A 15,937-nucleotide genomic window follows, 5' to 3' on the forward strand; every position below is an offset into this window, starting at 1 on the left:
CTGGAAACAGTAGTATAAAACATGAAGAAACTATTGAATGTTCTTTATACATTGAAAAGGAGTCATATTTCTTCCCGTTCTTTTCTAGGAAGAAAATCCATAAAAACAAAAGAACTGACGTTGCTACACAATCTTTGAACTGATCACTGGACCAAGGTCTATATTCAGTCTAGATGCAGAAAATGGCTTTCTAGACTGACAACTGATTAGTATACAAGGATGATTATATGCAAATCTCCAATTTCTATTGACTTAATTGTGATCTGATGTAACATGTATAATTAACACATGCATTTAAAATAAATGTATATTTAATTAACATGCATATTTATAAAATGAATATTTATATTTAGCATATAATTTTGGGTGAATTTAGGTGGCACAAAATTGAGGGGTTATCATTACTGATGAGAGCTAGTCATAGCAAAACAGCTTTCACACCTCAGGCTCTCCCTGGGGATTTCAGTCCCAATTTATCTCACCTCTGGCAGGCCAGCCTTGGGCCTTCCTCCACTAAACAAAGTCTGCAAGTCACACTAGACAGATGCGACTCTGGTAAACATCTTCATTAAGGCTGGGGGAGGGGAGTCATTTAAATCATAGTTTGAATAGGAAACTACAACAATATGACAAGCTGAGTCCAAAGAAATCTGAAGCCAAAGGTCAGGAAGTTGGGCATCAGATCGCCCAAAATTGTTTTGTATTTCCATATTGGATACAAGATGCTGTGTGACTCCAGCAATTCAGGTACATTTCTTCCCATTAAATCCTCTTCTGCAAAACAGAAAATGTAAAGCTTTTATAAATAAATTTGAGACACTGTTTTCATAGCACTGTAAAGACATGATGCCTTAAACACACTGGAAAGACCAGTGCACCAAATTCCAGCCGTGAGTTGGAAATGCTGATCTGGAGAGTCCATCCAAGCAGCCTTGCTTCTCACTACTCTCATGAACGACTGGGTTATGATGCTTATCACCAGGGCACTCATTGCTATGAGTACATGGGCACCAAAAGCACAGGACATTTCAAGATATTTATGTGGGACAAAATATCAAAGATGACTTCTTTAGTTAAGAATGTCTGTGGTGCAAGCAAGACTTTCTACAATCAATACAAGGCTCTCATTCTCAGGTGTTCCCCACGGAATTAGCAGCCTCAAAAAGCAAGAGAAATTCCATTGCTTTCCACAAATAAACACAAAAAACCCCAACAGAAAATGAATGACACTCCCATGGCTCTGTGTCTATATTTCATATCATCTCTTCTCTTCTTGAGGAAGAACTACTGAACAAGTACCTTAATACACTGATGAGAGGTGCTCAGTTGTGCTGGTGATCAGCATCAAATGGAAACTTATGTGAAAGCCAACCCAGAAATTCAGTCATGGGCTCACATCAAACAACCATTTGTTTCCTATCAGTCAGAGTCAGTACTTGTATGAAGACAATTATTAAATACCTAGTTTCCTTGGGAAAATCAGGGGGAGAGTAATAGCACATCTCCAACTGAGTAGTCATCCGTTCCTCCCCAGGGAGAACAGAAATACATTTTCTTCTTCACTTCCCAGGGAAGGTAGAAATCCTGACAGCTGCTGCAAGGTTCAAAAATACCCTAGTGTGTCCCCCTTCTCCAATATGATGGAGCATATCTACTCTTTATAAAGGCCTAGAACATAAACAGTTCTACCATGCTATTCCTGCAGTATTCTGACCAAATGTCAGCTAATTCTAGACAAATACTTCTTCCTGATATATTTAAAAATCAGGTTTAATGGTTCGCATACAGTTGATGCAATCACATTAGTTTCAGAAATGTACTGACAAAAGGGAACATTCTGACCAGAAAGACACTGTGCCTTCCAGCACCTTGCAATGGCAAGGGTTACACAGCCAAAATGACACAGTACTGCAAACACCGGGTTTGGCAGTGATGTACTTAGACAAAAATCAAAACTTACAAATGAGAAAAAAGGATTAATCAAACTATGCATTTCTTGATTAGTAGGATGTCATCTTTCTTCTATTGCACCAGATCTATCAAATCACAGATTTTGTAGTTAATCATTTGGATTGCACATCTCCAGGAAGCCAAGGAATCAATTTACAGTCGCTTTTGTCCATTTCTTCTTCTGCCCCACTCCCCACACTTTTCTTATGTGGTTTTATTGCCTGTCCCCTCAGACAAATCTCTTCCCTGCTGCCATGAGTCTCCCATTCTGCAGCCTCTGTTCCCCAGAATGGTTTTCATTTCTCTCCCTGAATGCTCAACTTTCCCTTCTATTCTTTCCATCTTTGCCTACGTCTCTTAACTCAAAGCAATAAAGAAGAACAGATTTAACAACTGTCAGGATGCCTTTGATAGGGGAGCGTGTACACAAAATGAGTCTGCATTGTGCTAAGGAAGGAAGAGCCACAAAACAGTGTTAATATTTCTATTGGTATCAACAGGTGAATCAAAGCTTTGTAACATGGAAGGCAATATCATTCCATCATTGCCATGGTTAGTAAATAAAGCTTGTATCCATAATGGAACTGAGCTTGGATGCTTTAGGAATAAACGTTTTTGCTGGCCAGGATATCATTTCAAATTACGGTCAAGGCTATTTTTATTCTCAAATATTTCCTGAATGTTCATTAAAAATGTGCATTTCCAGTGTGTGTGTTAATTTATAACTTACATACTCCTCTTCAAATAGATCTAAGTCATTTGTAAAATGGCCATTCAGTCACACTGACAAAGAACACACCAAATTCTATGCAGAGAACCAAGTTGCTCCAGGGCAAATTCTCTACTAATACATATGTATTGTTCACCATGAGAACAACTGCACATTGAAATATGGTTGCCCTGAGAGGTGGTGGAATCTCCCTTGCTGGAAATAGTCAAGTCAGTTTGACAGGGTCCTGGAAAAGGTTTTCAGCAGGACGTCAGACCAGGTAATCAACAGAATTCCCTTCCGACATCTTTTTCATACAGTTTTCCACCTCTGCTACAGGTTGAGGTACACTTTCTGAGGTACCCACAGATTTGCATTAATTTACTAGAGGCAAGTATCATAGAAGAGGCGGGGCTTAAACTGACAAGGAGAAAAACTCTGAACCCCAGTTCATGCCTCCTGCACAGCCCAGCTGCCTGCTACATCCTAACACCCTGCACTCCTGTTTGACTTATGTTTTCATAACAAAATTATTTTTGAAGAACCATCTGGGAAAGGAAAAATCCCATTAAAAATATGCACATATTGAATGTCTCCCCAACAAGAACATCTTCTGTCCCATAAAACACATGGAAAGAAGGTGTATTTACACAAAATCACTGTTTACTAGTTTAAATGCATCCCAGAAGGATCCCAGAAAACATCTACAAAGGCTTCAAAGGATCACAGCAAGATACATCAGGTGGTGTACGGTGCTAAAGAGATGCTTCCAAGGGGGCTGAAGACGCAGAGCTTTTCCTTTAGTGTACAGACTCCTCAGAACATCTGCTGACCCAGCAGGTATTATTTTGGTATTTCAGGTTGGTTTTATGGGGGTTATAATAACTGTCCCTCAAAAAAATCACTATTTGTTCACATGAAATTACAGGTTACAAATTCCCATGTTTCATTTTCTAATTAATGAAGTCTTCCCTTTCTTTTCTCTCCCCCCTGCCTCCCTCAGAATAAAGCAAAAAAACCAACCAACCAAAAAAAAAAAACCAAACAACCCACCTTGTTTATAACTTGAGATCACCAGCACCAACTTCATTTTACTTCAAATTAGTTGGTACCAGTATTCAATATTGCATGGAAAACTGTTACCTTTGCCAATGCCCCAGTGAAATTGCCTCTGCTCTGGCAGGAGAGCTGGTAGCATACACAGCCTCTGACACACAGTGTATCTGTGCTTGGATCACTTTGTTTGTATATGAGATTACTGGATTTTACTGCAGTTTGGTACTTTCTGAGCACAGAAAACACTTTTTATGTGCAGGATGAGTAAATGAAACTACACGATGTGGTAATTAGTTCTCGCACTCGGAAAACAGAGTTATAAATAAAGGGAAGAAGAGAATTTATAAATAAAGGGAAGGGTAGGGGGAAAGAGCCATTTGGTTTCAGATATAGCACAGTGTTCAGTGCTATCATTTGTGCCAATACCCTGCAAACCATTTTCCTCTCTCCCCTCTTCATTGGTATCACTGCTGGTGGTGAATACAGCAGGAACCTTGCCCCGTTTGTCACTTGTGAGAAGAAATGGACAGGACAAGTGACCCAACAATGATTGAGAAGGCTCATCTAATTAGATAAGACAGAAGATGGATGTTCCTGGGTATTTCTTTAGTGAGGAAATCACAAGATAGGGAGGAGGAAAGTGAAAATACAGACCAGCACCTTCTAAAGCAATTGCCCAAGTGCCTGCAGGTGAGTTTAGGAAGCTGAGTAACTGATGCCATGTTCAGGAGAGTGTGGGCACAGCAGTCTTCCACCAAAGCCCTTGGACTTGTTCTGAGTGCCCACACCCACAAGGCAAGCCTGCACACTGAGAACAACCCTGTACATTTGCTTAAGAATGAGCACAGGCATTCTTACACAACAGGAAGATAAAAGCTAGCATGGCCTTACCGGGGGAAAAAATTCCAACACAATCTCATATGAAAATCTGCACTGAACAAAATGTGATTTTATGATTTCTAATGTAAAACATGTTTTTAAACACCACAAGCAGAACTGCACTGCAGCACCCTAAACCCATGTTGCTGGCCCATGGGAACAAGGCCTTGAGCAGCCTGCAGGGCAGGAGGTGACTGAGAAGAGCTTTTAAGCCTGTCAGGTCTGCCTTGGGAATCTCAGGTGTTGGCACAAGAGTCCTTAGCTACAGACACATACTTGCATTAAGCGTCAGAAAAATCCAAATTCAGCCCAAATGGTATGAAGTGCAAAAACTCCTTCTATAATAAGCTGGCAGCAGAAAAAATCATTAATAATTAAATAGGATGCACAGAACTATGGCCTGATCTTGCAACACCGATTACAGATTGTAATGCTGATTTGGACACTAAAAACTAATGGATGGTATATTTTAAACAGTTCTGTTATACTTCTTTATCCTTACTGCTACTGTTCTGTTGACCCTGTTTTCTGCTGGTGTTACTTCCTGGGTGGAGATACTAAATCCATATTAAAATTACATCAGTTCTTTTTAGGCACTACAGACATTTAGGCCAAATACAAATCTATTAGTATATGTAAGAATCCTCTGCATCTAGAAACATCTTGTTTAATTATGAAATTTAAGCCTAGTTTAGACTGAAATTTGGATTTAAGGAGATCAAACAAACAGCACCTATTATTGCTGCCCTCAGAGAAATACAAGGGGGGAAATCCACCCCACGTCTACAAGCTTGATCTCTCCTGTTTGAAGGTCACGTGCAGCTTTATCCATCTGGATGGCTTTTCAGATATTGCTGGTAACATGTCACAGAGAAAGTAACACCTTATTGCTTTTATCTGCATTCCAATCCTGTAGTTGGGTTTAATTATGGGGAATACGGACAAGCAATAAGCAATGAACATGCGGTCTCTGGGGAAAGTATTACCAGCAGCAAGATCATATCATCAGTGACTTGGGAGGCACGACAAGAGCCAATCAATGAGGGATCGTGCAACTGGCAGTCCCTTCTTCAGACAACCTTCTCCCTTGCTATCAGTCATTACTTGAGCCAAAGGTCAGCAGCTTGGTGCTTGTTGGAAGCAGACTTTAAACACCTCATGAAAAACCCCGGAGCTGGGAGCAGGATTAGTGCAAAATGAACGCTGTGGAGAGGCAGCTCTGACTACCCCAAGGCTCCCACATCCGAATTTCAGGAGCTGATTCTTTCCCCAAAGGCAAGATACTGCCCTGAGGCCCAGGGTACAGCAAAATGCTTCTTGGAGAAGGACCATCTCCCAGCCTGCCCTGGGGTCCCGTCTTCAAGCTTCATCTCAAAACAGAGAAAAGTATCTGTCACAATCCCCTTCCAAAGACTGCACATCTCCAGACTATGGGACCTCACAATACATCACTACAAGTCACGAAGAACACATTTCTGAGCAGTCCCTTTCCCAAACTGAAACAGGACATCAAGACCGAACAAATGCAGTAAGCAACCCTAAGCAGGAAAATTTAATTTACAAAGATTATTTCCCCCGCTTCACAGAGTACCACCTCTTGTTCTGATTAGTATCCAGAATCACAGGTTACAAACATCCTTTGCAGGCTGGGAAAGGGAGCCAACTATGCTTGTTCAACATTAGAGAACTGATTCAATTTTGCAGATGCCATTTAAAATTCTTACTTAAAAAAAAAAAACAAAAAAACAAAAAAACAAAAAAAACCCAGAAACAAACAAAAAACATTTTAGACTATCAGTCCTGGATTACATTGATTGGGTGGGTCTGGCATCCTATTCTAAGCTAGAAAGGACACATTTTACAATATGCAAAAAGTGAAATTTCCGCCTTACAAAAGTCAGCAGCAAAATTCCCATTGATTACCCAAAGGATAGAATATCAGCCAGCTTGTCTTCCATAACCAAAGGTTTATTACATCAATTCTTTTCTGCTATTTGTTTTCAGTCTAAATTTATAGACAGTCTTCTATACCAAACTACACAAACTTCCAGAGCTGAACTCCAACTGTTTATCTGGTAAGAGCCACCATATTTTAAATAATAGGAAATTGGCTGAGAGAAACACCCGCCCCAGGCTCTACTCTGCTCCAAAAAATTCAACCAAAAATTGTGTGCCTCTGTTTTTTCATGTTTTTGCCTCAGTCTAAAGCCATACAGCAGGACTGTTAATAATCATTTCTTCTCTCACACACCCAGCCCTTGACCAGCTGGCTGCACAATCTTCTTTCATCCCTTTTCTCCAGAGTGTTGCAAGAGTCAGACCGTACGTAACAGTTACCAGTGCTCCCTTATAAGCATAGGTATAGGTACACTGAATCTGCTAGGGTTCTGCACAGGAACAAATATGATCCTGTTTTTTTTAAATATTTTGGAAAACTGGAAAGAAAGTGTGCTAAAATGCCTAGGAATCATGGTGATTCTCTAATGCTTATACCACAAATACAGTGTTTTTCCAACAACTACATCTGGTTTATAAATGTTGATTTTAGAGATGAGCATGTGTCAAATCCTTTTAGTATTCTTAGTGCAATGCTTACCGCAACATTTCTTCAACTTGGATGTTTTTCAAATTTGGAGATCACTCTTCCCTGATCAGAATTTCACACTCTGCTTTTACATGAACAAATTAGATGAAAACTGAAGCCTGAAGAAGATCTATCAAAGCTCAAGCATACAATGGAGGGAAAAGTACTTCCTAAAACTGTGATTCTGGTGAGACTGCTCATGCATGTAACCTTTGTTTTTTCTAGCTTTCTTTATCTGAGCAAGTCAGGTTTTAGGCACACAGCCCCATTGGTAAGGTGGTTTCAGGACTCCCTAAGGCCAGCAGGTTGGGACCAGCCTCTGCATAACCTCACCAATTTAAGATGTGCTTTCAGCAGGAGCTGCAGCACACAAGGCAGGAATTCACCCAGACACTTGGAACACAAAGACCATCTCCTCCAACAGTATGACTTGTCTGTCCTTCTTATTGCTCTGCATCCAAAATTTCTGCTTGATTTTTTTTTCTAGAGAAAATGATGCCACAACACAGTTCCAATCGATACTTGACACAGTATCAGATTCCTTGCAGTAAAAAATACTGGCTGAAAGTCTCGTACACGCTTTCTCCAAGAAGCCTATGGTAGCACGCCGTGCCTCAGCAAACCATCAATTTAAATGATTGGGAAAAAAACAACACATAATAAGTGACAGATTTTTCAAATCAGATAAAGATGGGAACCAGATTATCTGTCTGTGGGTGATAGATTGCAGCAATAATAAATTCACTTTAAGACACTGGATCAATTTTTAATCAAGCCAAGAATTATTATTGCAGAAAGATAAAATGACCCATGAGGAGATGCCTTAATTTTCCACCAATCAAATTATAGCCTTTCTAAATAAGATGTAATGAGATCCATGGAATATCCAGGTTACACAGCCTACCTAATTACCCATGTTCCCTGTCATGTTGTGATATAGTAGTGGTAAACTGACTTCTGAATTTACCAAGATGAAAAGGTAATTAGTTTTTCCACAAGGCTGTAGTGAAAACAACAGCAATGACACATGTCACCTCCTTCCACCAAGTCACAATCTCAGAGGTGTTTGTTCTTAAAATATATACAGGATATGACCTACTGGGTAATAAACTATGGTCATTAAGTGAAGCATACATCTGACAGAAAAACAACCACTATCTCCAAGTTGAGAATACAGGGTCTGAAGGTAAAGCAAATCAACTCATATTCCACATGAAACTTTATCAGTGTATTGCCACAGAGGGGCTCAGGAGATAGCAGAGTGTTTTCTAATTAAAGAGGTCACAATGCCATATATAAGGAAGCTTTCCTGAGACACAGGCACCACAAGTATAAGTTTCCTTCCTATTGTCCTTAACCACATAGGCGCTTGTTTCTGCAAATTGCAGCATGGCATCATTGAAAAGCATTCCTGAACACATCCTGAGAACGTGAAGGCACACCAAGATCAAACTCGGAAACTGTCATCATCATCATGAATTGATAATTATTTCAGACAGAAGATTCCAGTTTTGTACACACTCAACAAGACTAATCATCTCTTCACCAGATTTTGAAGGTAGGATTAAGAACCATATTTTCAACAGCTTTTGGGGCCTGATATCTCCACCAAAGCTATTAGTAAGAATAGAGACTAAATTTTCTCTGGCAGTCTCAGAAAGCAGGAAATCCCCTCAATGATTTGTCCCTGTCTGTGTGCCCTTTCCTTTGGGCAGCACTGCAGTTTAGAGATACAATGACAGACGTAATTGGCTCATGCAAAGAAAGCCATCATAAAATTAATGAACTACAACAATTCATTCCATCTGCTGCCTCTTTCTTGCTAATTTATTAATAACACTTACACAAAAAAAAGGTATGGATTATAAGTTTCAATTTCTCCTCTTTACCTGAAAATTTAGTTTGAGTCTTAAAAAATGATTTCATATTATACCAAATAGATTTATGGCTTATTACTAGTAATGTGGCAGTACCCAATTGACCATAAAAGCTAACTATTTAAAAGTAACTCAAATTACCCCTTCTGAGCAAATTGGATATTTGGTTTACATAGCTTGCGCTGCTTTTACAAGTGCCCCTCTTCAGTCACCAACCCATCATATTGCTCTGCTTGGATCTTCTTCAGCTTGTCATAGACATCCCACAGCGCAACAGCCCTGCAAGCCACAAGCCCAACCATCAGTACACAAGTTTTCCTGCAATGGCAAAAATATAGCAATACATGCAGAATAGGAAACATGGAATGGATTTTCCAGGGGTTCAGATCAATTCTATCCCTTTATAAGACTGTCAGGCATGGACTTCAGAGGAACAAAGTACATGAAGACCAAGCATTGGAGAATGGCTCTTTTGCGAGTGAACGTCGCGGTAGAAATCGATGAACAGGTGCCATCAATGTTCATCATACAGGAAGAATGAACTTCACAAAAACGTGTGGAATTATCCTGCTGGGCAACCCCCACGTATGAGTGTGCATGTGCTAAGCAGGCATCCACCACTGCTGCCTCTACATTTTGTACTGAAGCATGTGCAAAAGCCCACAAAACCCTGACAAGTCCCTTCAGGCTGGGTTAGGACATGCAGGAAAGCCTGACTCCTTTTTATCAGGGCAGAACTGCTATTTCATTCAGCTGGATTAGACCTTCCCCTGAAGTCTGATCCCCACATCAATACTGCAGGAATATAACTGCTTAGATACTAAGGGTTTTTTACTTATTTTTCCAGTTGTTCTCCTGCTATTCATGCAGCTCTATTGATATAAAACCGATGATACATAGAAATGTCATCCCTTTTACTGCAGAGAAACAGCCATATCAATACAATATATCTCTGCGTCAAGGTAAAGACCTATGCAATAGACAAATTCCATGGCTTTTGTGGGACCAGGCAGTAGAGCAGTCAAACTTGAAGGGAATTACACATCCTAGACTGATTTACAAACACTATGGAAAGTTTGTTTTAAGTGGGATCACTGTGTATTACCTAATACGTGATGAGGTAATGCTAAAATACTAAAAAACCCTCAACACTTTTTCCAGTAGAGATTACAGCTGCTGTGGGGGGAACCTATTGCTCAGAAGCAGCTCAACACTATCAGAGGGCTATCTGTCAGGATAGTTCCACTTTGCATCAATGTTCCTATTTAGATGTCTTGATCAAAACACATCAGTAAATTAAATGCAAAGGCTATATGTTGATTAGAACAAAAGATACATTACACTAAGATTAAAGTCTTGGTATTAAGTAAAATATCTGAGCACTAATTCCTAGTTCTGTAATATTTCCATCAATACTATTATCTCCACTTAATTAGGACATAAAAGTAAGTAAAGTTAATTTAAAAGGAAATTTCAAACAGCATTCTCATTTGATTTTCTAGTAAATTAACACTTTAAAACCTCTAATGGGCATCTTCAAAAGAAAATGTTATTAACAAAATATGTGATAATTAACATAATTAAAACTCTCTAAAGTATACATTTTTTAATGGCAATTGTTCTGTTAAAAAATATGCTAGAGTAGTGAATCCCACTCCCCACATAATGCAGACATGCATTAGATAGCATAAACATTGGACAATTCCTCATGGATATCCATTAACCTAGAAATTGCTAGCACTAACTCATAACAAGATTACCTTTTGTGGAACTGGATTAACTCTTACACACTCCCTTACTCCCAAAAGGAGCTCAGCGAATGGCTGAAAGTGCTCCAATATTTCAAACTATGCAGTTATTAATTTAAAGTAAGAGTATTTTCTCTGATCTTATCCCAAACATTTTAGTCCTCTCTTACTCCTGTTTTCTAAGACCTATTCTGGCACATCAAAAATTATTAGTTATCTCACACATAAGATCAAACTGGCAAAATAAGATAATTTTTACCCTGTTGAAGAGCCTGAATTGTGATTTTCAACCTTTATGACATCAAGCTCTGTAAGGAGCAAATCTTTTGTTCATCCTTGGACTGTGTGGATGCACCTCTCACCTAGGAAAACCATCACATATTTCAGGGAACAAACTCAGTGACATGAAGTACATCTTGTACGCCTTCTGTACTCTCAAGAGATTTATATGTTCCAACCAGATGGGGTAAAAGCATGAAAAACTTTAGTTACTTATCTGAGCTGTTCAAACCTCTAGAGTCTCCCCAGGGAGTGAGATATCTGAGGAGAGGGGCTGTGCTTCCTGCTCCCAATCCACTGAGAATTACCTCATGAGCTGGCACTCACGTCACTTCACACAGGATGCAGCAACGTCCTTTCATGTGGGTAAGCTCAGCACCAGGTGTAACAGCACTGCTGATAAGACAGAATAAAGACAACTTTCTTCATGTTTGGCTTCTTCCCACATTTCTTGGGAGGGGAAAAAAAAAGATGGAGGAAAACACGTGAAGCTACCCCACTAATACTTCCTGTTTTATGCTCACTCCACGGATGCAGAAGGGCTCAGATATACCTGACATTTTAAACGAGCAGGACTAGTGGGGCCCACGCCGGAGCACCACATGGGTCAGGTTCTCCCCAAGGGACAGGGAGCCAGGACCTGAGGGGAATCCCATGGCTGAGGCCTTACCAGCAAAAACCCAGCCCCCCCCCACCTTGGTAAGGTGGGTAAAGCAGTCCCAGGGTCATCTCAGAGCTCACAGAGAGGAGGCAGGACCAAGAACAGGCTGGGAGCACAAGTCAGAGCCAGGATCTGACCTGCTGAGGGCAACCAAGTCAGACAGAGCCCAAGGGTCACCAGGGACATCCATGGTGGCAAGACAGGCCCAAGAGAGTGAGTCCCCAGATTAAGGGTATCCACAGCCAGAGAGGGGCACGGCTGCAGCTGGACTGGAGACTAAAGCTCCTTTAACCAAGCTCAGCTCTCAAAGGCAGGGACAGAGCTTAAATAACATGCGAAGCGGGTGTGGTGGACACTTCTGGTGATGTTGACCATTAAGGCCTGATGGTGCACTTGGGACACTGGCAACCAAAATGCAATTTCTTCTGAGACTATAGTGATAGGTGTCCCACAAACCCATCACCTTCTTGATCCCAGGGGACAAGGCCACGTCCCTGCACCTCGATGTCAAATCCATTTATATCAAGCTCCTGTGCACGCACCTGCATCCCCCACCTCACACCACTGCTCAAGAGGAAAGTTCAGCTCTATTGAGCTCCTGAGGAAAAAAAATGTGTGGCCCAGCCTCCTGAGCAGGCTCAGTGTCCTTGCCCTGGACAAACCCGTACAGATGACAGTCGGGAGCAGAAGGCAGCACTGGATTCAGCAAGGCCCTTGTGAAACATCACCCCTTAGACCCCTGTGATGGGGGACCCCAGTGAGAACATATCAGCAGTCCTGCTCATGCTGAGGCCTCGCTCTCTAGGCAGGTGGGAGCCCTGCAGGGCTACAGGAATTCTCACAATCAAGTAGGAAAGGAGGATATGAGAGAGTTAACACCAAAAAAAAAAAAATTTAAAAAAAAAAAAATCTTGTTTCTCCAAAGAAAAAACATTTGCTCCAAGAGCAAGAACCGGCTGAGTATTTGGTTTATTTTCTATTTCACTTGAGCCTTGCCAGCCACAGCTAATAGATATTACCACCTGAATCATGAGCTGATTTACTAAATAACAGCCATGACACTCTACTAGTGTAATCTTACAGTAAGGCAAATATTTGCCACCATCTGCAGTAAATTTAAAGCATCTGCTGTAACTTTTTTTGATGAAAGTAAAATAGTATACCCCACTGTAAATTCTTTTGATATTGTTATTACAATATTCTGTGATAAATAAAACAAATGCACAAATACAGCTCAGGCTAACAAAATAAATCAGCAAAGCTTAGCAACTGCCTTAACAATTTGGCATTTTTCTTACCTGTCACCTTACAGAACTGTTTTACTCACCACTTAAAGAAAAGCTTTGTCTACTCTTTGCATACCTAAAAAAAAAAAATTGAACAAAATCTCAGTGTTTGTTTTAACTGATTTTTTTCAAAATAACTCAGAAGTTACTCAATCTCTGCTTCCACTGAAATCTGCACAGCTTCTCCCACTGCCGGTATAGGTAGAAGCCAGAATGATGTGCTTTACAAAAATTCCAGTTCTAGGTATCAATGACGTGTTTATCACCACATTATCCAGGAGACTATCGCTCTTGCACTAAATGTAAGAGTTTCTCACTGTCCGCCCACTAATGGCAGCTTGGCTGATTGTGGGAAAGCCAGCAAATCTTGCTTTTTTGCTCTGTGGATGGATGAATTCCCGGGCATTTTTATCTCTTGTGGAAAGGGTTCAGTTACAGCTGACTGGCCTTCATCCAGGTACCGATCTTTCCCAGGCAAGGCAGAAAGCAGGAGAGGGAGTCAACCGCCTCTGGTATAAAGATGACGTGCAACAGCATGTTGCTGGGGTCCAGTTGTCACACAGACTCCACCAGACGTTTAAGAAAGATGCTGAGTAAGATAACATCAGACCCAAAAAAAACCCAAAAACAAAACCAGAAAAGAGCACTATTGGAAAGACGAACAGAATTTAATTACCCATTACAAATCTTCCAGCTTTCTTGGAGTTTTTTTGAAAGGAATAAAAAGCACCATCTCAAAAATCTTCATGCAACTTTATAGTAAAAAAGGCAGCTTTAAAACCAGTGGTGGTAACAGGAACAGTTGACACAGCCACAGGACCATAAATGACCATAAAATGTCAGCCAATAGCCAAAAAAAGACTAAACCACTCATGAACATAAATGTCATCATTTTGGATTACATCATTGCGGAAGAAGGATTCAAGACACCTGCAATAACCAGATGGAGTCGGAGTTTGCCATTTATTAGCTTTTTAGCTAAAAAAGATGAAAGCACTGCACTGTTTTCAAAGTTTGGGATACATGGACATAGGAATTTCATCCTTAAATATTATATTGGAGGCCTTGAAGCAGGCACAGAGCCAAGAAAGAACATCCTGTTCTTCCTAAATCTGCTTCAGGGAAACAGCCTTTTCCATGCCTAGTAACTACCTTCTTCTTTTCAGACTAAATGCATTCTATATCTGCTCACCTTCCACTGGGTATTTAAACCCATATTTTTAAGTTCTTCCACGTTTGTTTCATGGTGGTGTTTCTTTAACTCTCACTTCATACATAGTATTTTCTTACCTTTTACTTGTGATTTTAGAACAATATTACTCCCTTTCAGCCTTGTTTTCTCTAGGCTAAACAAATTATACTCCCACAGGAGATAAACCCAGAGTATCTAGGAACCCCTCTCCAAATTCCTCTTCTTCAAAACGGTTTGCTCATATTAGCACATGGGAATATTTACAGAGGGTAGATCTTTTTCTCATCCAAGAACACCGTTTATGGAGATACTTCACATATTTCAATCATGTCATAGCAAGTACTACATTCCAGTCTCCCTCCTACTTACATACTTCTAAATTATGAGTTTTCAATGGACATAGGATACTTATGAGTGTGGCTTTACATTTTTCACTAGTGCATTTAATGCCTTTTCTTTCACTCGCTTTCTCAGGGTTATCTTAATTTTCCCATGGGAGATTTAAGGACTCCTCTGTATTGCCAGTGCATCTCATTTTTCCCTATCAATGCAAGCATGCTCCAATTTTCATGCCAACATCATTAAAGAAAAATCTTCAACCAAATCCAGTGCCAAAACTCACTCAGGAGGCTTCCTTTCATGACTTGCTTTCAGCACAGTAATATTTCTTTTAGTATAACTGCTTTGTCTCTTACCAGTTCCACTCCACATTACAGTTCTAGCAGCTGCCTCCTTAACATTTTAAATTAAGAATTGCCTGTGCAACACCATAGAGACTCTGGAGATGCTATACAGCAGATGAAGCTAATTTCCTTAGTTTGAGAAATTGGTTATAAAGAGGAATTGATCCGAAGACACTTAGATAAAATACTTTTGGTAAAAGTTACATTTCTCTTTTACTGATCCTTCCTTCTAAATATTCTTTCTTTTTTCATTACTGTCCTGGTTTCTTAAAACCACGACAATAACCGAGTTTGGAATTTGAGATACTCAGAAACTTCTCTGAGCAAACAAATAAATAAAAAAAAAAGCCGTGTAGATGTTGTTTCCAACTCCTGCTGACCTCAGTGTTTGATCACGAGTTGCTCACCTTCAGTCACTACTCTTAAGCCAACTGCAGTTTTTGAGACTGTATGACACTGAAATTCCTGGAGTCTAGAACATGCTTCAACAGTAAAAAGTTCTCCCAGAAATAATTTGCCATTAGCAGTCAGGATTTAAAGGAAGGCATTCTGGGTTGCCAGCAAGATTTTCAGCTCAGACTACTACTGAGGGATGCAATTTAATGGCTCACATGCAAACAATGACACAAAGCGGTCAGGTCCACCCCACAACTGGGCTTATATGACTTTTGCCCTAAAAACCTTTCTATTCATATTTCTTCACCTCTAATGTTACAGTTTCCCTTATTTGTCCCTCAGATTACAACGAGAACTAAAAGCTGGGGACTTTTACAACATAAAGCTTCCAAGTACTCCGTGAATCTACAGGGACCATTGCTAAAGCTACTCTGTGCATTTGTTATATTATTAAGAATTAACACTAATAAAGTGATAGGTCCTCAGCTTTCAGAAGCACTAGACTTTACATCTATGTAAAAGAAAAACCAATGTTTTGAAAAAGCCTCCTAAACAGAAAGGCAAACATGGAACTGCATTCTTCTCTCTTCCAAATTTCATCTGTCTCTAAAGCCCAAACTTCTTCAAACTATTTTCA

The sequence above is a fragment of the Corvus cornix genome, chromosome 3 (genome assembly GCF_000738735.6).
Source record: "Corvus cornix cornix isolate S_Up_H32 chromosome 3, ASM73873v5, whole genome shotgun sequence".
Classification (NCBI taxonomy): domain Eukaryota; kingdom Metazoa; phylum Chordata; class Aves; order Passeriformes; family Corvidae; genus Corvus; species Corvus cornix.